The sequence below is a fragment of the Sus scrofa genome, chromosome 5 (genome assembly GCF_000003025.6).
Source record: "Sus scrofa isolate TJ Tabasco breed Duroc chromosome 5, Sscrofa11.1, whole genome shotgun sequence".
Classification (NCBI taxonomy): Eukaryota; Metazoa; Chordata; class Mammalia; order Artiodactyla; family Suidae; genus Sus; species Sus scrofa.
Window position 1 is genome coordinate 88,773,031 of NC_010447.5, and position 26,660 is coordinate 88,799,690.

At 38.9% G+C, this 26,660-nt stretch overlaps 1 protein-coding gene across 5 annotated transcripts in view; it reads left to right on the plus strand.

Moving 5' to 3' along the window:
- The window catches only part of CEP83 (centrosomal protein 83), a 139,169-nt gene that overhangs the window by 2,325 nt on the left and 110,184 nt on the right, over positions 1–26,660 (plus strand). The window contains exon 1 of one of the 5 annotated variants that reach the window (XM_021092762.1): positions 3,512–3,535. The exons of the other annotated variants lie outside the window; for them this stretch is intronic. The gene's annotated coding sequence lies outside the window, so the exon portion shown is untranslated. Of the gene's footprint in view, positions 1–3,511; positions 3,536–26,660 lie in introns of those variants that run through there. 5 annotated transcript variants of the gene reach the window in all.

The window sequence follows — 26,660 nt, forward strand, 5'->3', positions numbered from 1 at the left end:
CTGATGTTGCTGTGGGCTGTGGTGTAGGCTGGCAGCTGTAGCTCCAATTGGACTCCTGGCCTGGGAACCTCTAAAAAGCAAAAAAAGAGAAAAAAAAACCTTAGAAGAATGAAATCCCAACAAAAAGATTAGAGGAATGAAATCTTAACAGAAGGATTAGGGAATTGTCAGAATTCTTTGTATGTGTGTTTCCTAGGTACTGTCTCTGCCGAAAGTAAATGAGTTTTATTTTAACTTTGTCATACATAATGTATTAGGTTCAGCAAGTAATTTTCTCAAGTTGTCTGATCTGTATGTACTTTTAGGGAATGTATATGAATCTATGTAAAAATTTTCCGCAAGTACTTTTTTGTTGACTGAAGTTCACATTTATTTTTTATTTTACTTTTTTGCTTTTTAGGGCTACACCTGCAGCATATGGAGGTTTCCAGGCTAGGGGTCGAATTGGAGCTGTAGCTGCTGGCCTATACCACGGCCACAGCAACATCAGATCCCAGCCACGTCTTCGATCTGCGCCACAGCTCACAGCAACACTGGATCCTTAACCCACTGAGTGAGGCCAGGGATCGAACCCGCAACCTTATGGTTCCCAGTTGGATGCGTTCCCGCTGTGCCACGACGGGAACTCCAATGGAACTCTTCAAAATCTTATCACATTTTACCTTTTCAAGTTTATATTTTTGTAGAAAAGTTATGCTCTGACCAACTGGTTTCTTCACTCTTTTCTAAATGATGTGCTTTCTCCTTTTCTTACCAGTTTTCATGTCATTCTACCTAACTTGCCTGATTTCTTTCCTTCTTTCCTAAGATCTAAGTTGTACTCTTTCTATAAAGTTCAACTGTGCAAGGGAGGAAAAATTCTTTACCCTTTTAGGGCCTCTGGCTGGGCCTAAGAAGTAAAGTAATGTGATACAGATTAAGAGGAGAAAAGCATACACATTTAAAAATTTTTTTAGGAGTCCCTGGCTATGGTGTCAATGGTAGTGGCTCCGGTTGCTTCAGAGGTTCGGGGTTCGATCCCCAGTCTGGGGCAGTGTGTTAAAGGATCTGGTGTTATCACAGCTGTGGCATAGGTTGCAGCTGCAGCTTGGATTCAATCCCTGGCCTGGGAACTTCCATATCTGTGGGTGTGGCCATAAAATTTAAAAAGAAATGTTGAAAAAAAATTTTGACATGGAGAATGAAGACCTGAAGAAGTGACTGGAGGAGAAAGTTTTTACAGATCTTCCTCGACTTACTGTGGGGTTACCTCTCCCATTGTAAGTTGATGCATTTGATAAACTTAAACTACTGCACATCACAGCTTAGCCCAGCCTGCCTTAAGTGTGTTTGGAGCACTTATATCAGCCTATGATCGGGCAAAATCATCTACCACAAAGGCTTTTTTAGTAAAGATTGGAGTATCTCATGTTATTTATTGAATACGGTGGTAAAAGCGAAAAATAGAGGGGTCGTATGGGTCTAGAATGGTTGTAAGTACGTCAGTGTTTACCCTCTTGATCCCTGCGAGCCAAAGGGTGTCAGGCAGGGAGGGGTACATTGTAGAGAAATGACTAGCAAGGTAAGGGTTAGTTTAACAAGTTGTGTGGACTTCTCGGCTTTGAGTCCCTGTCTCTGGCAATAAGAATGTCTTCTTCCTGGTGCAGAAAGGGTACCTCGCACATAAGAGTTTTCTCTCTTGCTTTCTGGAAGCAAAGGGAGGGTCAGCGTGCTCTGGGCATCTCCTGTTTCTCAAGTGCCTTTAATGCACATCAGAATGCCCAGGGGCACGTTTTGGGGTAACGTGCGTCCTGAACTCCACCTCCGAGGTCCTATGGAATGTATTTGTCAGTCATACTCATTTGATACTTTGTGCTGTGTTGTTTTGTCATTTCCCTGTATGTCTTACCTTCCCGAGTAGACTAAGCTCTTGAGGGGGAGGACGTCAGATCTCAGGGAGCTGTGTGTCCTTGGTGTCCTCTCCGTACAAGTTGCTGAATACATGTTTATTAGCGAGGAGGAATGTGCACTTCTACTTCTTTCACTCCTCCCTTAGTGCAGTGGAAACGAAAATCTCCTGAGAGAGTAACTGAGGAGGGAAGGGCACCCATAAGCCATATATAAGAAATTCCAGAGGATTCCTTAGAATTAGAAGTAAAGGTTCTGTTCCTAGAAAGTGTGAATATTTGAGAATTTCCCATGACGATATGAGAAATAAGGTCTCCCTCAGGAATGCTGGCACTGTTCCCTCAGGGGCTTGGGAGTTTGGTGAGTTTCCTGGTTCTTCTTCAGTAGAATCTTGGTTTTAAAAAATACTGCTAGGGGAGTTTCCGTCGTGGCTCAGTGGTTAGCGAATCCAACTAGGAACCATGAGGTTGCGGGTTCGATCCCTGGCCTTGCTTAGTGGGTTAAGGATCCGGCATTGCCATGAGCCGTGGTGTGGGTTGCAGATGTGGCTCGGATCCCGAGTTGCTGTGGCTGTGGTGTAGGCTGACATCTTCAGCTCTGATTCGACCCCTGGCTTGGGAGTGTCCATATGCCGCAGGAATGGCCCAAGAAATGGCAAAAAGACTAAATAAATAAATAAATAAATAATACTCCTGGAGTTCCCATTGTTATAAGCCAGGCTAGCATCCATGAGGATATGGGTTTGATCCCTGGTCAGTGGATTAAGGATCCTGCGTTCCTGTGAGCTGTGGTGTAGGCTGCAGACATGGCTTGGATCCCATGTGGTTGTGGCTGTGGCGTAGGCCGGCAGCGGCAGCTCCGATTCGACCCCTAGCCTGCTTTTTTTTTTTAAAAAACACTCCCCCCCCCTCTGTTTCCCCCCCCACCTCCTTCCATTCCTCCTTCCCTATTTCCCCTTCTTGCCCCTTTCCATTTACTTTTTACCTAGTAAAGACTTAATTTATGAAATTGTCAGTCCTTTCATTTGGCCCTCATAAACTAGCAATTCTCCTCAGTTGTATATTTTTCCATCAGGACTGCCTCTCTGGGTCATGGAAAGACCACAGACTCTGTAGTCAAGCACTTTTAAGTTTGACGGAGATATAATCCAGGAAGAAAGAAATTGAAGTCATGAAGTGTCCAGTTATTTGTTTTCTGTATATGATAATTTCACATTGTTTTTGGGTTAAAGTTAATAGAGTTAGGAGGAACCTAAACTGAGCCATTCTTTGTGGAAAGTGCTTGTCACTCTCAAAATAATGTCTTTAAAGGAGTTTTAGGCAATTTTTATAGTGTTACTATAAATCCTATATCTCATGCTTAGGAGAAAGGCTTACTTCAGTTAAAGGTATAAAAAAGTTGCTTCTCAGAGTACTTTCATAAATCTTGGTTTGATTCATTTGTTGCTTGATGAGCTGGCTGTCTTGGCTTCTGAGTTGTTGCCCAGTAACACAATTGCAGTGGAGCTTAGCAACCAGCGGAAACACTAGCATTGGACTCGAGGGAATTTCGACGTTGGAGTGTCTCTCTGTCTGTCTGTCTGTCTGTCTGTCTCTCGCATTCACAGGCAGTCTTTCTCACCTGAATCAGACTAAGGCAGACATTTGAGGTATGGTTAAACTGAAAGGACATATGACATAATTAAGTATATATTTTTTGAGTGCTGATGAATTACAACTTTCGTGTTCTTTGCATAGAGATACATGATGAATATATGTTGAATTATGGTGTGTGAAGAACATGTGAAAAGACTGGTTCAATTAAAGATTCGTCTTCTGGGCAGAAAAACTATTAGGTAATAATTAACATGAGAGTTGTCCAAAAGTGGTAATAGTCAGCCAGAGCTGGGGTAGGTGATGTCGAAATGGTTCTTCGCTGGATAACATTTTTGTATTTCTTCTGGGGGTTCACAGTGTAGATCAGTCAGCATGATTTAATAGGCACCACGATTTTGTGGCAAGAGAATGATGACTCAGGTGACCACGGCTTGACTAAGTCACTTAAACTTTCTTGGCATATTTTCCCATTTGAAAAAATAAATTCCTGGAGATTTCTCTCAAAATTGTCTCCTTCCAATTTAATGCAAAATGTATTTCTTCTGTTCATTGGTTTAGTCAGTATTTGAGTGCCCATTCATTACGTGTCTCACACTCTGCTAGGTACAAATCTCAGGTAGCTTGTTTGGTGGGAGAAATGGATAAAGTAAGTAATTGTTGGTGATACGAGGTGGGAAGTGCTGTAAAGATAGATACAGGTGTGTCGTGCGGGTGTGTAGGGAGGACATCCGGCCTCAGCCTCGAACTGCAGGCGGACTGCGCTGCGGTGGGGGCGCCTCATTAGCTGCCTGGAAGGGCAGGCTGCGCGTGTCCAGAGAAGTGTCCGTCCCGGCCTGGAGGGAGTTGGTCAGTCAAGGAAAACGAGGGAGACGTTTCTCAGTGGGTGAGACGGAGTCAGAAGTCATCAGCAATAGCGCTGGTAGATCCTGGGTGTAGGCAAGAGCTGGTGAACATCAGCGTGTCGCGAGTAGGTGGGAAAGAGTAGGGAAGAAAACCAGAGAAGGGTGGAGTTTGGAAGTTTGTTTTTTTTCATTTTTGGTCTTTTCGTCTTTTGAGGGCCGCACCTGTGGCATGTGCAGGTTCCCAGGCCAGGGGTCTAATCGGAGCTGCGGCCGCTGGCTTACGCCAGAGTCACAGCAGCGTGGGATCTGAGCCGCGTCTGTGACCTACACACACAGCTCGTGGCAATGCCAGCCAGACCCTTAATCTGCTGAGTGAGCCCAGGGATCAAACCCACGTCCTCGTGGATGCTAGTCGGGTTCGCTAACAGCTGAGCCACGATGGGAACTCCTTGAAGTTTATTGATTAAATGGAAGTTGCTAGTCAAGAACCATTGTGTAGCAATATAAATGTAAACCCATCTGTGCCAGGAGACTCTCTACAAAGATCTGAACTTGGGGATCTCTTAAGTCTTGGGTTAGCATCGTAACACAGAGGAAGAAGTGTGTTCTGGAGCCTGACTCCTGAGACTGAAGATTAAAGTCTTGGCTCCAGCACTTTGGCAGCTGCTTGACTTTTTGGAAAAGTTGCTTTATTTTAGGGTCCTCAGTGTCTTCTTGTGTAAAATGATACTCCCCCCTCCCCCCACAAGAGTCATATGGAGTAAAAGATACATGCTGTAATGCCTGACTCAGTGTTAAAGGGCACTTGTTTGTTTGTTTGTTTTTTGCTTGTTTAAAAGCCGCCTCTGAGGCATATGGAGATTCCCAGGCTAGGGGGCTAATCAGAGCTACAGTTGCCAGCAGCTGTAACGTAGCAAACGTAGGATCTGAGCCGTGTCTGCAACCTCCACCACAGCTCACAGCAATGCCAGATCCAAACCCCCCTGAGGAAGGCCGGGGATTGAACCCGAAACCTCGTGGTTCCTAGTCAGATTGTTTCTGCTGCACCACAATTGGAACTGCAGTGGGCACTTGTTAAATGTTGATGTTTATCCATTCCAGTATTACAGACTCTTAGGAATTAAACTTTTTTCTGCTTCTTCTCCCTACGTCTCATCATAATCTTTTATCCTTCAAGATCTACCAGAATTCTTGCCTTTTCTTTGATGCTGTCAATATAGATAATAACTCCAAATTTTCTGTAATGAAATTAACATATTCTCCAATACCTCAGAACTTTCATATTCTTTTATTTTTAACCTTAAGGAAATTTTATTATCTCACATATAAGATGTCTGCAGGTACGTGGTTCTAGGAGTCTCAAATCAGTGGCTCGATGACATCGTTAAGAACCTGGATTCTTTCTTTTTGCTTGGCTATCCTTTGACTTGAGGTTTGATTACAGCAGTCCAATCATCACATTTCCTTAAGTTCAGAAGAGGTAACTTCTTTACCCAAATTGTAAGCATTTAGTGATTTTTAATACATTTATAGAGGTGTACAAATTATAACAAGACAGTTTCAGAACATCTGCGTTAACCATCCCCTCCCCAAATTCTCTCAAGCTGTTTGTAGTCAACCCATCTCCCAACCTAGTCCCAGCAAACCACTTACCTGCTTTCTGTCTCTGTACTTTGTTTCTGCTGGACATTTCATATAAATGAAATAAATATATATACTAGTCTTTTGCATTGGGCTTCTTTCATTTTATTTTTTTATTTTTATTTATTTATTTTGTCTTTTTAGGGCCACACCTGTGGCATATGGAAGTCCCAGGCTAGGGCTCCAGTTTGAGCTGCACCTGCCCACCTACGCCTACGCCACAGCCACAGCAATACCACAGCTCATGGCAGCGCTGGATCCTTAATCCATTGAGTGAGACCAGGGCTCAAACCTGTGTCCTCATGGGTACTAGTCATGTTCGTCACCACTGAGGCACAGCTGGAACTCCACTTCTTTCACTTGGTGTGTGTGTGTATCTATCTATCTATAGTTAAATTATATATAAATAATTTTATATGAATATTTTTTTTTGGGCATGTAGAATTCCCAGGCTGGGGATCAGACCCGCACCACAGGAGCAACCCAAGCCATTGCAGTGACAATGCCGGGTACTTAACCTGCTGAGCCACGTGGGAACTCCTTCACTTACTATTTTTGAGGTTCGTCTGTGTAGCATGTGTCAGTGTTTTGGTTTTTTTAAATTGCTGAATAGTATTCTCATATAGATATGCCACATTTTATTTATTCATCCATTGATGGACTTTTTGGATTATTTCCACATTTCGGCTATTTCGAGTAATGCTGGCATTATTTTGTGTGAGCATGTATTTTAATTTCGCTTGAGTAGATTCCTAAGAGTGGGCTTGCTGAATCATACGATAAGCTCGTGTGGTATAATACATTTAGTGTCGGTTCCTGGTTGCTGACAGAACTCCTAAAACCCTGGGAATTTGCTGAGTGATAAAGCGTATCGTCTGTTATTGCTCATGAGCTCCTTTTGGTCGCACCTAAGTTTATGCTCATGGGATTTAGAAGGGGTCCCTAGAGAGCTTCAGAGGAGACAGGTCATCAGAAAGACTTAGTGGTGAGAGGGTTGGAATTTTCACTATCCTCCAGAAGAGGGAGGGGAGAGTAGACCTCTGTACAAACTCTTGAATAGTGCAGTTTCTGGAGCTTCTGGACTGATGAGCCCAGGTGCTAGAAGAGCGGCCTTCCCAGAGGGCAGAAGCTTTGCGCCTCTTTGCCCAGCCCTTGCCCAATGCTAGTCTGTTCCTGAGTCGCATCCTTTATCATAAAGCAGTAATAGTAAACTGTTTTCTTGAGATCTGTGTGTTGTTTTAGGAAATTATCAAACCTGAGGAAAGGGATGAGGGAACCCCTGACCTAGAGCTGGTTGGTCAGAGGTGGCAGCCTGGGACTAGGGGCTGGTGTCTGAGGTGGGGGCGGTCATGTGAAACTAAGCCCTTAAACTGTGGGGTCTGCACTAATTCTGGGTAGTTGGCATCAGAATTGAATTACATTTTAGGACACTCAGGTTGGTGTATGTAGAGTTGGAGAATTGGTGGGTGTGAGGAAAGCTCTACACGTTTGGTGCAAGGCGTGTTTTTACTTTGTTTTTAATCTTTTAAGAAACTGCCAGAATGTTTACGGAAGTGACTAGTTACATTCCAATCAAAAAGGTGTATGGTTTCCAGTTTTCCCCACATTCTCATCAACACTTGGTGTCATCATTTTGATTATAGCCATTCTATTGGGTGTCTAATAGTATCTCATGATTTTTAGTTTGCATTTTCCTAAATACAGGTGATGTTGAGCTTTTCATGTGCTTGTTAGCCACTTATAAATTTTCTTTGGTGGAACATCTATTCAAGTCTTTTGACCATTTTTTAGCATTTTTTTTTTGTCTTATTGAGTTATAGTAGTTTTTGATATGTTCTGGATACAAGTCTTTTATCAGAGATTTGCAAGCCCTGTGGCCAATGGAGTTTCCAGGCCAGGCATCAGGTCTGAGCTGCAGTTGTGACCTGTGCTGCAGCTGTGGCAATGCTGGATCCTTAACCACCTGTGCCGGGCTGGGGATCAAAACTGCTCCTGAGCACCGCATCCTAATGCTCCTGAGACTGATTCTGTTGTGCCACAGTGGGAACTCTGTGGCAAAAGATTTTGAATTAGTAATTTGGAATCCTCACCTCTTTTATTTCTATTCAGGTTTTCTGTTTCTTTTTGAGTTTTGATACTTGTGTTTCTAAGGATTAGTCCATTTCATTTAAATTGTCTAAGTTGTTGATATAAAGTTCCTGTTTCTAAAACTCATGTAAATTACTATAAGTTTGTTAATGCTATTCCTTCTTTCATTCTTTATTTTGATAAAATGTATCTTTTTCCAATTTTCTTGGAGAATCTAGCTGTGAATTTTGCTGATCTTTTCAAAGAACCAAAAATCAATTATTTCATTGATTTTTTTTTTTTTCCCTGTTTCATTGATTTCTACTCCTGTGGGTTTTTTTTTTTTTTTTCCCTTTTTCTTGTTTTGGGGTTAGTGTGTTTTTTTTCTTTCCTGTGGAAACTTAGACTGTTAATTTGAGACCTTGTTTTCTGATATGTGTTTAAAAGCTATAAATTTCCCTCTAAGCACTGCTTTAACTGAATTTCATAAATTTTGATATGCTTTTTGTTTTCCTTCAATTCAAAATATATTTAAGCATGATAATGTGAGAAAAAAGAATGTATACATGTATATTTGACTGGGTCACCTTGCTATGCAGTAGAAAATTGACAGAACACTGTAAATCAGCTATAATGGAAAAAAATCATTATACAAAATATATTTAAATTTTTTTCTTGTGATTTCTTTGATCCTTGGGTTATTTGGGAATGTGTTGTTGAATTTACCAATATTTGCCAGTGTTCCTAGATTTCTTTCTCTTGTGGATCTTTAAATAAATTCCATTATGATCAGATTGTTACCTCTAATAATTTTAGTATTTTTTAGTTTATTGATACTTAAGGTCCAGCATATGATGTATGATGGAGAATGTTTCATGTGTGCTTGAAAGGAATGTGTATTCTGTAGCTTTTGGGTGGAATATTCTGTCAGTTCTGTTGTACCATTTTATTTCCTTCATTGATTTCTTTTACTATGTTATTTTCATGGTGATCACTTTAGGGGTTATAATATGAATTTTTAACTTATTACAGTCTTCTTCGGAATAGTACTAAGTTAATTCTGGTATATTGTAGAAACTTTACTCCAGTATAGTTCTTTTTTCTTCTTCCTTTTTTATGCATTCATATTAAAAGCAACTTGAATTGTTGCTTTATACAATCCTATTTGTTTAAAAGAAATGAAGAAAAGGGAACAACTGTATTTTTAGTTTTTTGTAATTACCTATATAATTACACCTTATAGCATGCTTTATTTCTTTTAAAATAAAAGTGGATTTGTTTTTTTTCTGGTGTGACTTGTTTTCAGCCAGAAAATCTTTTCGGTATTTCATGTCAGGCATTTCTGATAGCAACAGTTTCTCTCAATCTTTACCTGGAAATGTCTTTATTTCACTGTCATTTTTAAAGGATTGTTTTGCTTAATATACAATTCTTATTTGAGAGCTTTTTTGTTTTAAATTCCAATTTTTTTCCTGGCCTCATTCTTTCTGATGGGATGCTACCCGTTAATCATTTAATTCTCCTCCTATAACTGATGAATCATTTTTCTTTTGCTCCTTTTAAGAGTTTTTCTTTGTCTCTGTTAGCCTTTTGATTATGGCATGTCTTGAAGTTGATATCTGTGTTGGGTTTTCTGGGCTCCTTTGATAGATAAATTGATGTTTTTCATCAAACTTAGAATGTTTTCAGCCATTATCTTTCCAAAATCTTTTCTGCCTTTGCTTCTCTTTTTTTCTAGAACTCTCATCACATGTATGTTGACAGGCTTTGTGTTATCTCACAGATCTCTAAAATTCTTTTCAGTCTTTTTTTTCTGAAGAGCCCCTCTGCTCTTCAGAATGGATACTTTGTGCTGAACTATCTTCAGGTTCATATGTTCTGTCCTCTGTCATCTGAAGTCTTTTGTTGAATCCCACTTAAGTTTTTATTTCAATAATTATACCTTTCATGTTTAGTGTCTCTATTTAAAAAATAATTTTTATTTCCTCTTAGAGATTTTCAGGCCTTTGAGTCATTGTCGTAATACTTTCATTAATTTTTTTTTTTTGTTTTTTTTTTGTTTTTGTTTTTCGTCCTTTCTAGGGCCATGCCTGTGGCATATGGAGGTTCCCAGGCCAGGGGTTGACTTGGAGCTACAGCTGGGCCTATGCCACAGCCATAACAATGCCAGATCCAAGCCTCATCTGCAACCTGCACCACAGCTCACAGCAATGCCAGATCTTTAATCCACTGAGTGAGGCCAGGGATCGAACCCACAACCTCATGGTTCCTAGTCGAATTTGTTTCTGCTGCGCCACAATGGGAACTCCTCATTAAATTCTTTAAATTTGGTCTCCAGAATTCCTGTTATGGCTCATTGGTAACAAACCTGACTAGGATCCGTGAAGATGTGGGTTTGATCTCTGGCCTCAGTCAGTGGGTTAAGGATCTGGCATTGCCTGTGAGCTGCAGTTGTAGTTGGCAGACATAGCTTGGATCCCGAGTTGCTGTGGCTGTGGTGTAGGCCGGCAGCGGCAGCTCTTATTTGACCCCTAGCCTGGGAACTTCGATATGCCATACTAGTTCTTTGAACATATAATAGCTGCTCTGAATGTTTTGCCTGCCAAATCTCATAGCTGGGGATACCCAGAGATAGCTTGTCTTTGCTTTTTTCTTCCTGGGAATGGGTCATACTATTTTTTGTTGGTTTGTTTTTGCTTATAATTTTTTGTTGAGTACTGGACATTTTAATAATATTTTGAAGAAGCTCTATATATTTTGACTTTTCTCTCAAAAATTGTTTTTTGCTTTGTTTGTTTGTTTAGTAACTTGCCTGGTCTAAATTTTTGAAGTCTGTTTATTCCACATTGTGTGGTTTTTAATGTGTCTGTTGTTTTTTCTTTATTTTTGAACTTGGCTTTCTCTTTCTGCATAACTTAGTGTTCAATCAAGGGTTGTTCAGAGGTTATGTTCACACAGTTTGGACTGATATGGCTAATGCTGATACTAACATGGTCCAAATTGCTGATGGATCTGTGTGGGCTGGGGAGTGTATGCAAATACAAGTCCTTTTCTTTCTTTTTTTTTTCTTGTGGTCTTTTTAGGGCCTCACCTGTGGCATATGGAAGTTCCCAGGCTAGGGGTCGAATTGGAGCTCTTGCTGCTGGCCTACGCCACAGCCACAGCAATGCAGGATTCAAGCCACATCTGTGACCTACACCATAGCTCATGGCAATGCTGGATCCCTAACCCCCTGAGCAGGGCCAGGAATCAAACCTGTGTCCTCATGGATGCTAGTTGGATTCGTTACTGCTGAGCCATGATGGGAACTCCCATGAGTCATTTTCAAGTCTGCCCTGGCTTTTACTTTCCACCAGTTTCTCTTGCATGTCTTCTGTACATGCGCGTAGCTCTGTTGGTTAAGGATATGGGAGTGACCGGGCTTGCTTCAGTCTCTGGTGCACACGCGTCCAGTCTTTGTTTAACGTGGGCTAGTAAATAGTTTGTTAAACCCTCTAAGCCTTCTTTTCTCCCCAAACTCTTGTACAATCCAAATTCTACCTTGTCTGCCATTTTTTTGCTTGCCTCGTGAATTTCTGCAACCTCAGGCTAAAGGTGCCGTCGGCCCTTGCCGTTAGCTGCCGCAGAGAGCTCCCCTTTAACTGACAGTGTTCCAGAACAACAGCCTACCTCCCTCAAGACGTGCTGGTGAAGCCGTGTTTTACAGTCTTCCCTGCTCTTGTTAAACTTGTAAGCAGCCAAAGAAAAGACTGCTGTAGACTCACGTTCCTCTGATCCAGAGTTCAGTTGTTTTTTGCGAATAAACACTTCTCAGTTTGTTGAATACCTTTGACTGAATTCCAGAGCACTGACGTGTTTGTTTTTTGGCTGTTTTCTGGAGAGGATTTGTTGACCTGCTCATTCTCTCATCATAGAGGTAGGAGATCTGTTTTTTGGTTTACATGTGGCATTCTCTCTCAGGAAGATAAAGCTTGTCCCGTCTTTCTTTTATATTACTCACATCTTTTGTACAATATTAAATGTTTACTAGTCACTCCAAATGTACTTGAGTTAAATTTGCTGATTTTTCATAAAGCATCAAATTATAAGGCATTTGGGGTTGGGGAATTCAAAGGCCTCTGTAGTTTCTTGCTTTCTCTGCCCTTTTGATAAGTGGAAGAAACTGCTTACCTTTTATTTAGCAAGTGTTTATTGACTACCTGTCATGTTCCAGCTGTTGTGTAAGGTTTTGGGGAGTAGAAAGATGACTAAGACATAATCTCTGATCTCAAAGACGTCTTGGCCTAGTGAAGAAGGTTGATATACAAATAGCTGATTATAATGGGGTAAAGTAAATGCATTGATAGGAATAAATATATGGCTTTATGGAAGAGCTCCCAAGGACATTTACCTCAGAATTGGCAGAAAGAAAAAGGAGAGCATCCAGGGGTGACTTTCAGAAGGAAGTAATGACTGAATTGAATATAAAAATTGAGTGAAGAGTGAAATTAGGAGATTGCATTCTAGGAGGAGAGATCAGCATGGTGTGATAAAGTGTGATGTGTTCAATCAACTACAGGCGGTTTAATGTTGTTAGTTTGTAAGCACATATCGGGGAGTTGTGAGAGATGAGGACAGAAGGGTAGAGAGGGCCCAGATTGTGAAGGGTTTTGTATATTATATGAAGAAGCTTGAATTAACCTTTATTGGCCAATTCTGCAAGAGCGTGAGTGGTAAGTACTTCAGGATTCTGACAAAGTTTGATTTAAATTTTGTGTAACTACATTTTTAGCTACAAAAGTCACAGTAAAAGGTACATGTATATATTTTCAAATGTGCCGGATTTTATAATATTGGAAACCAATAGCATATTAACTAATCTAGAATGAAAAACCTGAGGTGTCTTTAAAATAACATCTTATGACCTTAAAATTTTATTAATATACATGAATAAAATGACAGTCTGTTTTGTGTCTTTGGGTGTAGGATTTTTTTTTTCTTTGTAGTTTCCAGTCCATTTGTGGATGGTTGATCAGCAGTTAGTTGTAATGTCGATATTTTTGTGAGAGGAGGTGAGCTTGAGTCATTCTACTCTTAACATCTTGTTTGTGAATGACAGTCTCTTTTAAATAATGGATTCTGTAGGTAATTTGAAAAAGAAGCTCAATTGCTAATTTTTTTTTGATAACTGCTATTGTAGACAGAAAGCAGTCATATCGATAAGGGAATTTTTTTTTTAACTCAATTTATTACATTTATAGTTGTACAATAATCATCACAATCCAATTTTATAGGATTTCCATCCCATACCCCCAGCACATTCCCCTACCCCCCAACCTGTCTCCTTTGGAAACCATAAGTTTTTCAAAGTCTGTGAGTCAGTATCTGTTCTGCAAAGAAGTTCAGTCTGTCCTTTTTTCAGATTCCACATGTCAGTGAAAGCATTTGATGTTGGTATCTCACTGTATGGCTGACTTCACTTAGCATGATCATTTCTAGGTCCACCCATGTTGCTAAAAATGCTGGTATTTCGTTTCTTTTAATGGCTGAGTAATAATCCATTGTGAATATGTACCACATCTTCTTGATCCACTCCTCTGTCGATGGGCATTGAGGTTGTTTCATGTCTTGGCTATTGCAAAGAGTGCTGAAATGAACACTGGAGTGCATGTGTCTTTTCGAGTCATGGCTTTCTCTGCTAGATGCCCAGGAGTGGGCTTGCTGGATCAAATGGTAGTTCTATTTTTAGTTTTCTGAGGAATCTCCATACTGTTTTGTACAGTGGTTACACCCATTTACAATCCCAGCAACAGTGTAAGAGGGTTCCTTTTTCCCCACACCCTCTTCGGCACTTATCGTTTGTAGACATTTTGATGATGGCCATTCTGGCTGGTGTAAAGTGGTACCTCATAGTGGTTTTGATTTGCATTTCTCTAATTATGAGTCATGTTGAACATCTTTTCATGTGTTTTTTGGCCATCTGTATGTCTTCTTTGGAGAATTGTCTGTTTAGCTCTTCTGCCCATTTTTGGATGGGGTCGTTTGTTTTTTTGGTATTGAGCTGTAGGAGGTGTTTATAAATGTTGGAGATTAATCCCTTGTCAGTCGATTCACTTGCAAAGATTTTCTCCCATTCTGTGGGTTGTCTTTTAGTTTTGTTTGATGTTTCCTTTGCTGTGCAGAAACTTCTAAGTTTAATTAAGTCCCATTTGTTTATTTTTGTTCTTACTGTCATTATTCTAAGAGGTGGATCTGAGATGTTGCTGTCATTTATGTCAGAGAGTGTTTGGCCTGTGTTTTCCTCTAAGATTTTTATAGTGTCTGGTCATATATCTAGGTCTTTAATCCATTTTGAGTTCATTTTTGTATATGGTGTTAGGGAGTGTTCTAATTGCATTCTTTTAGATGTGGCTGTCCAGATTTCCCAACACCACTTATTGAAGGGGCTGCCTTTTCTCCATTGTATTTTCTTGCCTCCTTTGTCATAGATTAGTTGTCTGTAGGTGTGTGGGTTTCATTCTGGGCTTTTCTGTCCTGTTCCACTGATCTCTATTTCTGTCTTTGTGCCAGTACCATACAGTTTTGATGATTGTTGCTTTGTACTATAGTCTGAAGTCAGGGAGCCTGATTCGTCCAGCTCCATTTTTCTTTTTCAGGATGTCTTTGGCTATTCTGGGTCTTTCGTGCTTCCAAACAAACTTTAAAATGTTTTGTTCTAGTGCTGTGAAAAATATCATTGGTAATTTGATAGGGATTGCGTTGAATCTGTAGATTGCCTTGGGTAGTATAGTCCTTTTGATAATATTGACTCTTCCAGTCCAAGAGCATGGTATGTCTTTGCATCTGTTTGTGTCATCTTTGATTTCTTTCATCACTGTCTTAGAGTTTTCAGAGTACATGTTTTTTTGTCTCTTTAGGTAGGTAGGTATTTTATTCTTTTGGGTGTGATGGTAAACAGGATTGCTTCCCTAATTTCTCCTTCTGCTCTTTCATTGTTAGTATATAGAAATGCTGTCGATTTCTGTGTATTAATTTTGTATCCTGCAACTTTGCCAAATTCATGGATGAGTCTTAACAGTTTTCTGGTAGAGTCTTTAGGATTCTCTAGGTATAGTATCATGTCATCTGCAAATAGAGATAGTTTTACTTTCTCCTTTCCAAATTGGATTCCTTTTATCTCTCTTACTTCTCTGATTGCTGTGGCTAGGACTTCCAAAACTATGTTGAGTAGTAGTGGCAAGAGCAGACAGGACATCCTTGTCTTTGTTCTGATCTCAGTGGGAATTCTTTCAACTTTTCACCATTGAGAATGATGTTAGCTGTGGGTTTTGTCATATATGACCTTTATTATGTTGAGGTAGGTTCCCTGTATGCCCACTTTCTGAAGGGCTTTTTATCAGAAATGGGTGTTGAATTTTGTCAAAGGCTTTTTCTGCGTCTATTGAGAGGATCATATGGTTTTTATTCTTGTTTGTGAATGTGATGTATCACACTGATTGATTTGAAGATACTGGAGAACCCTTGTATCCTTGGATAAATCCCACTTGATCAGGGTGTACACTTCTTTTAACATATTGTTGGATTCAGTTTGCTAATATTTTGTTGAGGATTTTTGCATCGATGTTCATCAGTGAAATTGGCCTGTAGTTTTCTTTTTTTTGAGCTATCTTTGTGTGGTTTGGGTATCAGGGTGATGGTGACCTCATAGAATGAGTGTGGGATGTCCCTTCTTCTGTGATTTTCTGCCCATTTTTTGATGGGGTTGTTTTGTTTTTTTGGTATTGAGCTGCAGAAGGTGCTTATAAATGTTGGAGATTAATCCCTTGTCTGTTGATTCATTTGCAAAGATTTTCTCCCATTCTGTGGTTTGTCTTTTTGTTTTGTTTAGGGTTTCCTTTGCTGTGCAGAAACTTTTAAGTTTAATTAAGTCATATATGGCCTTTATTATGTTGAGGTAGGTTCCCTCTATGTTCACTTTCTGAAGGGTTTTTATCAGAAATGGGTATTGTATTTTGTCAAAGGGTTTTTCTGTGTCTGTCGAGAGGATCGTATGGTTTTTATTCTTCAGTTTGTGAATGTGGTGTATCACACTGATTGATTTGCGGATATTGAAGAACCCTTTTATCTTTGGGATAAATCCCACCTGATCATGATGTACAATCTCTTTAATGTATTGCCATTTGCTAGTATTTTGTTGAGGATTTTTGCATCAATGTTTCTCAGTGAAATTGGCCTGTAGTTTTCTTTTTTTGTGGTATCTTTGTCTGGTTTTGGTATCATAGAATGAGTTTGGTGGCCTCATAGAATGAATTTGGGAGTATCTCTTCCTCTGCAATTTTTTGGAATAGTTTCATAAGGAGAGGTGTTAGCCCTTCTCTGAATGTTTGATAGAATTTGCCTGTGAAGCCATCTGGTCCTGGACTCTTGTTTGTTGGAAGATTTTTAATCACAGTTTCAATTTCAGTACTTGTGATCAGTATTTGTGCTGCATTCATCTTTTCTATTTCATCTTGGTTTAGTCTTGGAAGATTGTGCTTTTCTAAGAATTTGTCCATTTCTTCTAGGTTTTCCATTTTATTGGCGTATAGTTGCATGTAGTAGTCTTTCATGATCCTTTGTATTTCTGTGATGTCCATTGTTACTTCTCCTTTTTCATTTCTAATTTTATTGATTTGAGTCCTCTCTCTTTTTTTCTTGATACGTCTGGCTAAGGGTTTATCAATTTTGTTGATCTTTTCAAAGAAGCAGCTTTTCATTTCATTGATCTTTTCTGTGATTTTCTTCATTTCTATTTAATTGATTTCTGCTTTGATCTTTATGATTTCGTTCCTTCTGCTAACTTTAGGTCTTGTCTGTTCTCTCTCGAGCTGCTTTAGATGTAAAGTTAGGTTGTTTATTTGAGCTTTTTCTTGTTTCCTGAGGTGGGCTTGTATTGCTATAAACTTTCCTCTTAGAATGGCTTTTGCTGCATCTCATAGGTTTTGGAGTGTCGTATCTGTGTTGCCATTTGCTTCTAGATATTTTTTAATTTCCTCTTATTTCTTCAGTGATCCATTGGTCGTTTAGTAGCATGTTGTTTAGTCTCCATGTGTTTGTGTTTTTTGCAGTTTTTTTCTTATTGTTGATTTCCAGTCAAGTATAGTGTTGTGGTCAGAAAATATGCTTGATATGATTTCAGTTTTCTTAAAGTTACCGAGGTTGGACTTGTAGCCTAGGATGTGATCAATCTTAGAGAAAGTTCCATGTGCACTTGAGAAGAATGTGTATTCTGTTGCTTTTGGATGGAATGTCCTATGAATATCTATTAAGTCCATCTGGTCTCATGCTTCATTCAGGGCCTGTGTTTCCTTATTGATTTTCTGTCTGGATGATCCATCCATTGCTGTAAGTGGGGTGTTAAAGTCCCCCACTATGATTGTGTTATTGTCAATTTGTCCTTTTAAGGTTGTTAGCAGTTGCCTTATATAGTGTGGTGAACCTATGTTGGGTGCGTAGATATTTAAAATTGTTATATCTTCTTCTTGGATTGATCCTTTGATCATTAGGTAGTGACCTTCTTTGTCCCTTAAAATAATCTTCATTTTAAAGTCTCTTTTGTCTGATATGAGTATTGCTAATCCAGTTTGCTTTTGATTCCCATTTGCATGGAATATTTTCTTCCATCCTCTCACTTGCAATTTGTATGTGTCCCTAGAAGTGAAGTGGGTCTCTTGAAGACAGCATATATATGGGTCTTGTTTATGTATCCATTCAGCCAGTCTTTGTCTTTTGATTGGGGCATTTAGTCCATGAACATTTAAGGTAATTATTCCTATGTATGTTCTTATTGCCATCTTATTAATTGCTTTGGATTTGTTCTTGCTGCTTGTTTTTCTTTCCTTCTTCTCTTGTTCTCTCCTCTTTTGGTTTGATGTATCAATTGTAGATTTTTTGGTTTGCGGTTATTCTGAAGTTTTGATAAAAGAGTCTATATATATACAAGATTGTTTTAAGTTGTTGCTGCTTAACTGCAAGTGTATCTCCAGTGTCCTGCATTTGTACTCACCTCTTCTCACGATTTCTGATTTCACGATTTCTGGCATAATTGTGCGTGGATGATTTCGTATCTTTGCTGTGTATATACCTTTACTGGTGATCCTTGTCATTTGTGGTATTTTTGTTTCCAGTTGAGGCCTTTTCTTTTCTGCCTAGAGAAGTTCCTTTAGTATTTGTTGTAAGGCTGGTTTAGTGTTGCTGAATTCTCTTAGCTTTTGCTTATCTGTGAAGCTTTTGATTTCTCCTTCAAATCTGAATGAGAGCCTTGCTGGGTAAAGTAATCTTGGTTGGAGGTTTTTTTCCTTTCATCATGTTAAGTGTATCATGCCACTCCCTTCTGGCCTGCAGAGTTTCTGCTGAAAAATCTGCCAAAAACCTTATTGGGATTCCCTTGTATGTTATTTGTTTCTTTTCCCTAGCTGCTTTCAAGATTTTCTCTTTGTCTTTAATTTTGGTCAGTTTGCTTAACATGTGTTTCAGCTATTATCTCTTAGAATATTTTTTCTGTCCCCTTCTCTCTCTCTCCTCCTTCTGGCACCCCTATAATATGGATGTTGATGTGTTTCACGTTGTCCCAGAGTTCTCTGAGACTCTCTTCATTTGTTTTCAATCTTTTTCTCTTTTCTGTTCCACATCTGTGATTTGCACTAATCTGTCCTCCACCTCGCTTATTCATTCTTCTGCTTCCTATATTCTGCTGTTGGCTGCTTCTAATGAATTTTTTATTTCCGTTATTGTATTTTGCATCTCTTCTTGTTTAAGTTTTATATCTTGTATTTCTTTGCTCAGTGTTTCCTGTAAGTTATCCGTCTTTGCCTTCAGTTTCTTTCCAATGTCTTGCATCACCTTCAGCATCAACAGTCTAAAGTCTTTTTCCTGGAGGCTGAGAATCTCCTGATCACTTAGCTGTTTTTCTGGCGTTTTTTCTTTGTCCCTCATCTGAATTATAGTTCTCTGTCTTTTCATTTTTATAGGTATTTGGTGTGGTGACCTTTTTATAGATAACAGTGTTGTAGCCTCTCTTAGTTTTGATGTCTGCCCCCCTGTGGCTGAAGTTGGTACGGGCTTGCTGTAGGCTTCCTGATGGGAGGGGCTGATGCCTGCCTACTGGTAGGTGGAGCTGATTCCTATCCCTCTGGTGGGTGGGGCTTTGTCTCTGGGTGAGATTAGGGGTGACTGTGTATTTGGTGGGGTCTTTAGGCAGCCTGTTTACTGATGGGCAGGGCTGTGATCCTACCTGGATTGTTGTTTGACCTGGGGCTTTTCAGCGCTGATGGGTGGGGCCAGATTTCCCCAAAATGGCCACCTCCAGAGAAAGACATGCTGAGGAATATTCGCAAGAGCTTTGCTTCCAATGTTCTTCCCCCACAACAAGCCACATTCCACCCCTGTTTTCCCAGGATGTCCTCCAAGAACTGCAGTCAGGTTTGACCCAGATTCCTATGGAGACTTTGCTTTGCCCTGAGACATAGTGCACGTGAAAGTCTGTGTTCACCTTTAAGAATGGGGTCTCTGTTTCCCCGAGTCCCATGGAGCTCCTGTGCACAAGCGCCACTGGTCTTCAATGCCAGATGCTCCAGGGGCTCTTTCTCCCAGTGCCAGATCCCCACATATGGGAGTTTGATAGAGGGCTCAGAACTCTCACTCCTGTAGGCGAGTCTCTGTGAACCAGTTACTTTCCAGTCTGTGGGGCTTCCCACCCGGGAGGTATGGGGTTATTTATATCACGTAATTGCCTCTCCTACCTCTTGATGTGGCCTCCTCTTTGTCTTCTGGAGTAGGTTATCTTTTTGGAAGTTTGCAGTCCATTAGGTTGAAGATTGCTCAGTGTTTGGTTGTAAATTTTGTTGTTTTTAGGAGAGAAGTTGAGTTCCAGTTCTATTCCACCATCTTAATCCCATCCTCCAGGAATTTTTAGGTTGAGTCATGGATTTGGTAATTTTGTAGAGTATGGATTTGAGGCTGACAACAACCACGTTTTTTCCCATATGTTTTCGAGCATTTATTACATAAATTTGCACTGAAAGGAATAGAATTTGAGGACTTCTGGGTTATTTCCTGAAGTGGGGCTGAAACTTAGCTGGTCACCGTTTTTTCATGTGAAAAGGGGAGACTTTTCTCCTGCTCTTTTGAGTTTCCTCTCATCTTTTCCCAATGACACTTTGCCTGTGATTGTAAACATAATCTCTGTTGGAGTTTCCACCACGGCACAGTGGATTAAGAATCTGACTGTAGCAGGTCTGGTCATTGAGGAGGTATGGGTTCAACAACCCCCTCTCCCGCACCCCCAGCACAGTGGATTAAAGGATCCCATAGCTGTGGCTCAGATTCAGTCCCTGCCCTGGGAACTCCCATATGCCATGGGTGTGGCCAAAAAACAAAACTAAAAACTTAATCTATGTTTGTTATAAAATAAGAAAAGTGCAAGAAATGCACAAATAATAAAGTCACACGTCATCCAGAGACAATTTTATTGATATTTTAATGTCTGTCCTTTTTCTTTTCCTATACATAGTCATGTAAATACTCTTTTTCCCAAATAAGGATTACAAAAACACAAAAAAACAAAACCAAAAACCAAGAAACCAGAAAAAAAACCCTTAAATATCAAGGAAAACAAAAACGAAAAAAGATTATACAACATATTATAGTTTGCTTTTTCTACTTCTATAAGTAACATTTACCAAATAACAATTACCAATATTATTAAATATTCTTTTGTAGCCTCTTTTTTGAAGAAAGTATTTACTGTGACATCATCTGGGCCTAGCGTTTTCTGCTAGGAAAATCTTTTTACAAAAGATCATAATTTTTATTTTAAAAAGTTAGTGAATATAATGGATAAATAACATTGTACATTTTTAAAAGTAAACAATTTAAGTTTTATCTATACACCTGTGAAACTATCACCACATTCACGGTATTAAATATTTTCTTCACCCAGGAGTTTCCTCCTGTTCCTTCATGATTCTTCCCTGTCCCCACACCTGCCAGCCATTCGCTCCCATTCCCAAACAACTACTGATCTGCTTTCTGTCACTATAATTAGTTTGAATTTCCTAGAGTTTTATGTAAATGGAAGGAAGCATATAACATATGAAACATAATATAAATAGGTGAAAGAAATGTTAAATATCATTAGTTATTAGTGAACTGTAACTTAGAAATACAGTGTAATATTACCTACTATACACTATTAGAATGGCTAAAATTTAAAAGGATGACAACATCAAGTATTAAATATGTATATTTTTGATAGTTCTAGTTCCTTTACATTTTATTTGTATAGTAGGTAGTATTACATTGAGTTTCTAATTTGCACTTCACTAATAACTAATGATATTTAACATTTTTTCACATGTTTAATTAGCCATCGGTGTATCTTTCTCAGTGAAGAGCCTGTTCAGATCTTTTGCACATTTTTTGTTAAAGGGAGTTGTTTTCTTGTTTATTTAGTTTTGATAATTTTTAAGGTATTCTGGATGCAGGTCCTTTATAGACATATAATTTATTAATTATCTCTTCAACTTGCTTATCTGTTTATTTGCATTACTTTTAAAGAAGACATTTGCATTTTCTTTTAAAGAAGTTCTTAATTTTGAAGTCTAGTTTATCAGCTTTTTCCTCCTAGGGATTATGCTTTTGGAGTTATGGCTAAGAAATCTTTAACTCACGATCAAAATAATTTTTCTTAGAGTTTTATTATGTTTTGTTTTTACATATAGTTTGAGTCACCTTTGTGTGTGGTGGGAAGTATTACTTGACGTTCATGTTTTTGCATATGGATAGGCAGTGGTCCCAGGGCAATTCATTGAAAAGGCTATCCTTTCTTCACTGAACTGACTGGGGATATTTGTCAAAAATCATCTGACCATGTATATTTGGGTTTATTTCGGAACTCTGCTCTCTTTTTAATGGGTTTATGTGTCTGTCTTGACATGAATGCTGCATTGTTTTGATTCCTGTAGCATTTTAGTAAGTTTGATGTCAGGCAGTAGAAATTCTCCAACTTTGTTCTTTTTCAGAGTTTTGGCAATTATAGGTCCTTTATGTTTTTATGTAAATTTTAGGATAAACTTGTTAATTTCCTTTTTTAAAAAGTGTGCTGAAATTTTTAATGGCATTGCATTGAATTTGGGAGAAATTAACATCTTAACAATGTCGAGTAATCTGATCCATGAATATGGTACATCTTGATATCAAATATGCTTTTTTATAGCCTCTTTTTCCATTATTCATAACACTGTAATGTAAACATTGTGGAGACAGGGACCTAGTTCTTTTTATTTATTAATTTTTTATTTTCCTTTTCTCACATTGTCCTTTATCATGTTCCATCACAAGTAATTAGATATATAGTTCCCTGTGCTGTACAGCAGGATCTCATTGCCCGTCCACTCCAAATGCAACAGTTTTCATCCACTAACCCCAGACTCCCGATCCATCCCACTTCCTCCCCCTCCCCCAGCAAACGCAAGTCTGTCCTACATGTCCACGATCATTTTGTTTTGTAGATAGATCATTTGTACCATGTATCCACATGTAAGTGATATCATGTGGTGTCTGTCTTTCTGACTGACTTCACTCAGTATGAGAGTCTCTTGTTCCAACCATGTTGCTGCAAATGACATTATTTTGTTCTTTTTTATGGATGAGTAGCATTCCATTGTATATATGTACCACATCTTCCTAATCCCCTCATCTGTCGATGGGCATTTAGGTTGTTTCCTTGTCTTGGCTATTGTGAATACTGCTGTGATGAAAATACGGGTGCACGTATCATTTTCACTGAAAGTTTTGTCTGGATATATGCCCAGGAGTGGGATTGGTGGGTCATATGGTAGTTCTATATTTAGTTTTCTGCAGTATGTCCATACTGTTTTCCCTAGTGGTTGTAGCAATTTACACTCCCACCAACAGTGAAAGAGGGTAGGGACTTAATTCTCTCTTCCACTCCCACCTGGCTTTTCACATGCATTCAATAAACATTTACCAAATGATAAAGAAGATTCCTGAACATAAATACTTGTGCACATCTGATTAGTTTCTTAGGATTATTTCCTACATGTGGAATTGCTAGGTCAAATGATATCATTTTTAAAGCTTTTGATTACCACAGACATGTCCCTAGGATTTTTTTTTTTTTTTTGAGGCCGAAGCATCTTGATCAATAACTGTCATAAAGCATGTATAATTGATTGACAAACTCTTGTTGATGACATTCTTCCCTAAGCTTCCTCTGAAATTACACCGTAAGCCTATAGGAAAGCAGGATTCATATCAAGAATTTTTGTTGATTACTTTTCTAACATTAAGTTTACTGGAATTGGGAACTATGGAGATAGCTAAAAATAAAGACGATTGTAGTTTTCCTTTGAGAAACTCAGAGTCTCTCTGGAAAGATGGTTTGAATAGTTAATAAATCACTAGAGGGGAAAGATGCGCACATGATAGAATTTATTTTCTTTGCTTTTTATGGCCACACTTGTGGCATATGAAAGTTCCCAGGTTAGGGGTGGAATTGGAGCTGTAGCTGCTGGCCTGTGCCACAGCCACAGCAACTCAGGATCTGGGCTGCGTCTGCGACCTACACACACCACAGCTCATGGTAACGCTGGATCCTTAACCCACTGAGCAAGGACAGGGATTGAACCTGTAACCTCATGGATACTAGTCGGGTCTGTAATCTGCTGAGCCATGACAGGAACTCCCAACACATGTGATAGAATTTAGAATAAACATCCTGAGGCAAGCACCAGGAGGGCAGAAGCTGTTCTTTACATTCGCTTTTATTTTATTTTATTTTTTTACTTTTTTTTTTTTTAAGGGCCACACCCACGGCATATGGAGGTTCCCAGGCTAAGTGTCCAATCTACCCTTGGGATCTGCAACCTACACCACAGCTCTTGGGAGCACAGAATCCTTAACCCACTGAGCGAGGCCGGGGACAGAACCTTCGTCCTCATGGATGCTGGTCAGCTTTGTTTCCGCTGAACCATGACGGGAACTCCTTTACATTTGCTTTTTGAGTTAAACTCTAAAATTTATGGGCTTTGAAAGTAGTTTCATGATTATTCAGACAGTAGGGTTTTAAGTTTGACTCTGATCTTGATTTGTGAATTAGTTCAAAAGATTTAAGAAGGTATTCTAATTTGGCATAAGGATATGAACAGTATTGTAAAGGCAAGAATAAGCAAAATGTATATGAGAGACACTTAATTTGCTCTAGCAAAAGGGCCCTGTGGGGCAGCGAAATGAAATGTTTACATCTCTATAGGGAGTTGGCTAATGTAGGGCTTTAAGTTTGGCTGAGAAATGTAGATTTGATCCAGTGAACAAGAGGAAGGTTTATTCTAGGAGTTATAATAATGGCAACAGTGTGTGAGAAGGAGTGTCCTGGTGGATATTTGTAGGCTATGTAAGGATGAGGAAGGAACAAAATCCGGGACACTGTTGAGGAGGCTTCTATTGAAATAAGCCAAATGTAAAATATTTGAGATTTTGTACTAGAGGGTGATGGAAAAGAATGTTTAAAATCAGCAGATAAAAGATGACTCAGTAGGACTAAAATTTTATTACAAATAGGAGAAGGGATAAATTGTGTCCTTAGAAATAAGGGAAGAGTAGTAGTAATTGATTTTTTTTTTTTTTAAGGGGGCAGGTAGAAAACTTGAATTTAATGAGTTTCATTCTTGTTATTTTGAGCTTCCATCGTAGATGGGACATACAGTACAGTACGAGTTTTGAGCTGAGAGGGAAGTTAGGAACCTGGTTTTAAGATGGAGTGTCATTCGAATGTAATAAATGAAGCCGTGAGAGAGGCAGCTTGGCTTTTCTTGTAGAGACGGAGCTCTGTGGTAAGTGGAAGAAAGAACATACAAGGGAGAACAAGAAGGGTCAGAGAGGTGCGAGGTGGTCATGCTGTTAGAGACGCTTACAGAAAAATACTTCCAAGAGGTCCTTAAAGGTGATTGAGTGTGAACTGCATGGATAACATTTATGTTTACTACTGTTTAGCATAGTTTAGTAAGCATATAAACACTTTTTTTTTTTTTTTTTTTGGTCTTTTTGCCTTTTCTATGGCCACTTCCCAGGCATAGAAGGAGGCATATGGAGGTTCCCAGGCTAGGGGTCTAATTGGAACTATAGCTGCTGGCCTACGCCAGAGCCACAGCGACTCAAGATCTGAGCTGCCTCTGCGACCTACACCACAGCTCATGGCAACGCCAGATCCTTAACCCACTGAGCAAGGCTAGAGATCGAACCCACAACCTCATGGTTCCTAGTTGGATTCATTAACCACTGAGCCACAGTGGGAACTCCAGTAAGCATAGTAAACTCTTGATGAAAGATAATTTAAATTATTTTCTTAATTATTGAATTAATTAAGGTAGAAATTTTTCATATTATTGCCTATTGTGTTTAACTGGTAAGAAAGGAATAATGACATATAATTATTTTCATGGTTTATAAGCCACGTGTCTCATGTAAAGGTATTGCCAATATCAGTTTAATTCTAGATTACGAAAGTAGTTTATTTTTGTATCCTTAAAAAAAAAACCACCTATACTAATAATTTTAGGTCAAGTGAAGGGAATAATATTTTATAGTTCAAGTATTTTTATTATTTTTTTGGCCATGTTCATGGCGTGTGGAAGTTCCTGGGCCAGAGATTGGACCCATGCAACAGCAGTGACAATGCCAGATGCTTAACCCGATAAACCACCAGAAAACTCTTATAATTACAATTTTTTGAGATGCTCTTGCCTACGTAATATTGTGATTTTTTTTGAAGTTTTATTTTTTTGCCCTTAAATTTCTCTTAATTTTATTAAACCAAAAAACCCTCCAAAAACAGTTGATCCATTACTCCCCTCATTGCCACCCCTGACCTCATCCACCAGTCTGTTCTCTGTATCTCTGAGCTTGTTTTGTGTGTGTGTGTTTATGTGTAGATTTCACATAAAGGAAAGATCATATGATATTTTTCTTTCTCTGACTTGTTTTCACTTTGCATAATACCCTCAAGGTCCATCCATGTTGTTGAAAGTGACAAGATTTCCTCCTTTTTTGTGGCTCAATCATACTCCATTATGTATATATCCGTCACATCTTATTTATCCATTCATCCATTGATGGGCCCTTAGGTTGTTTCCATTTCTTGGCTCTTGTAAACAATCCCACTGAACATGGGAGTGCATATATCTTTTCAAGTTAATGTTTTCATTTTCCTCAGGTAAATACCCAGAACTAGAATTTACTGGGTCATGTGGTAGTTCCATTTTTAGTTTTTTGAGGAACTTCCATGTCCATCATTTTCCAAATGGATTTTTGTGCGTGTTCATATGACCTCAACACTGTGATCTTGATCTTTCCTATTTTTTACACCAATATTTTTATCTCTGCTATAAAATATTTTCCAGGATAACTTATGTAATTTAAAAAGTCTTACCACAAGGTGTCATTGTAACCTATAAAAAGAAATTCCATGTAAACGTGCAGCAGTAATTTTTACATTTCCTTGTGTTTTTAAGTCTTTTTTTTCTGTTTCATATTTTGCAGTTGTCTTTTAAGATATATTGTGTATGTCTTGTATTAAAGGAAAAAATAAAGT